The sequence below is a fragment of the Phoca vitulina genome, unplaced genomic scaffold (genome assembly GCF_004348235.1).
Source record: "Phoca vitulina isolate PV1807 unplaced genomic scaffold, GSC_HSeal_1.0 scaffold47, whole genome shotgun sequence".
In the NCBI taxonomy this organism is placed as follows: Eukaryota; Metazoa; Chordata; class Mammalia; order Carnivora; family Phocidae; genus Phoca; species Phoca vitulina.
In genome coordinates, this window is record NW_022589750.1 from 4,433,000 (window position 1) to 4,435,284 (window position 2,285).

At 42.3% G+C, this 2,285-nt stretch overlaps 1 non-coding gene across 1 annotated transcript; it reads right to left on the minus strand.

The window, feature by feature from the left end:
• Positions 1–1,949: 1,949 nt before the first annotated feature.
• On the minus strand, positions 1,950–2,075 carry LOC116649407. The gene has a single exon (XR_004302670.1). It is a non-coding gene; the product is annotated as a small nucleolar RNA SNORA25 (small nucleolar RNA).
• Positions 2,076–2,285: the final 210 nt, after the last annotated feature.

A 2,285-nucleotide genomic window follows, 5' to 3' on the forward strand; every position in this document is an offset into this window, starting at 1 on the left:
AAAAAAGATTGTTATGGGATGCAGAGTGGACTGCTGGTGTTCTGCTTAGCATCCATTTGTCATCTTCTTTCAACAGCCTCTTAGCTTTGAAGGGAAGCCATCCGTCTTCAACTCATAATCTATGTGGCCAAAGAGGGCTGATCCTATCCTTTGGCACCAAAAGAAGTCTACCAAAATCTCAATGACTGGTTCAGAGGTGGCAACATGACCCTCTCTGGGCCAATGAGAGTTGTCGCTGGCACTTTGCTCAGATGATTGGGAATGAGGTGTGCTTTCTTTCTCTAGTAGAGCGGCTAAGATGGTCAGTTATATGTTTGGAGCTGTTGAATGCTACTGTGCTTTAATGAGACTGAGAATGAAGCCAACATAGCAGAACGCTGAGCCTGAGGACAGAGAGAGAGAGAAATTCCTGAAAATATTACAACACCTGGAGTTAGCCGTACCTGAAGCTAACACTACCCCTGGACTTCTCAGTTATGCACGTCAATATTCTCCCCAGCCCCTCTGGTTTAGCATAGTCTCAGTTGACTTAGCACCACTGATAGTTGAGGAAAAAATGGAAAACAGCCTTTGTGAAATAGTCCAAAACAATATAATAGAGACAGTGTCATTATTCTTGAGCAAAAATAGAATCAGCTGGACCAGAACTTTATGGCCTTATGTGTCTATCTCCCAATGCAAATGGTATAGAGAATGGATAAAGCAAGATTTTCATGTTACTGAAAGAAGCAAAATACAATTTCATAAGCATCACTGTCACTTGGATGGGACTCATAACAAGGCAGTGCCAGTGGAAGGCTATATGTTGTTAAAAAGATGCAAACCTAGCAGGAAGGGAAAAGTGTGTTGCGTTTCCCGCAAAGAAGGTCTGTCCATCAGGGTGGAGAGCTTTTGGGTCAGGACTAATAAGGAGAGCCACAGACCCAAGACCCTGCTCCACCCCTGCCGCAGCCAGAGGAAACTTCCAGAGGATGCTTCGCTAACACATATCACAAAAACCACAAAACAGGGTTTTCACGGGGAATTCCACCTACCCAGACATAAGCTGGAATTCTCCTTTTGCTAAAGTTTAGAACATCTGATAAATTATCAACTTACTTTTCTAACAGTTTCTCAGAACACAGGAGGTAGCAATGGAAGGAACTGTTCTTTTAATTTTTTAAAAAAGATTTTACTTATTTATTTGAGAGTGAGAGAGAGCAAGCGAGAGAGGGAGCAGGGGGAGGGGCAGAGGGAGAAGCAGGCTCCCTGCTGATCAGGGAGCCCAACACGGGGCTCGATCCCAGGACCCTGAGATCATGACCTGAGCCAAAGGCAGATGCTTAACCGACTGAGCCAGGCGTTCCTTGTGGCTTGCTTTTTCCCCTTCTTCCTTTTTTTTTTTTTTAGTAGTTTTTTGGTTGGTTGATTTGTTTTTTTTAGTAGGCTCCATGACCAATGTGGGGCTGGAACTCACGACCCCAAGATCAAGAGTCACGTGCTCCATGACTGAGCCAGCCAAGCACCCCTCTTTTTCCCTTTCTACTTGATATCATAATACAAGCCTTTTCCCATTTTGTTTAAAACTCTTAATTTTTAAAAAGATTTTATTTAAATTCAAGTTAGTTAACATAGAGTGTATTATTAGTTTCAGGGGTAGAATTTAGTGATTCATCAGTTGCATACAACACCCAGTGTTCATTCCATCAAGCGCCCTCCTTCATGCCCATCACCCAGTTATCCCATCCCCCATCTTAATTTTTTTAATTAAAAAAAGTACACATGTGTAAAATAGAGAGACTAATCTAAGGCAAGCTCATGAGCCCATCACACAGCTTCAACAATTAGCAACCAATCTTGTCTCCTCTGTTCAGTCCCCACTCCATTATCTAAAGCAAATTGCAGACAGCACGTTGTTTTATCTGTAAATATCCCAGTATGCAATTTTAGTAATTTCTCTCTTTTTTTAATCTTCTATCTCCTCAGGAAACCATGGCACTATTGAGTAATTATTACATCCTACGGAGAACTTCAATATTGGTCACAGCATTAAGAGCTCTTGGTTTCAGTCCCCAAATCCCTCTTTGAAATGACCTAAGTAATTTCTTAATATTATCAGAATCCAGTCTGTGCTCAGATTTTCCCCATGTAAGCGTTACTGTACATGCTCTCCTCAATTGGGTTCTGAGGACACATCAGGAAGGATGGGTGGGTGGCGTGGAAGTGTCAGAAAGCTTGACCCAAGCTCGAGACAGCGAATAAACAAGGACATGCCCCAAATTTCCGAAAGTTCAGTAGAAAGAAAT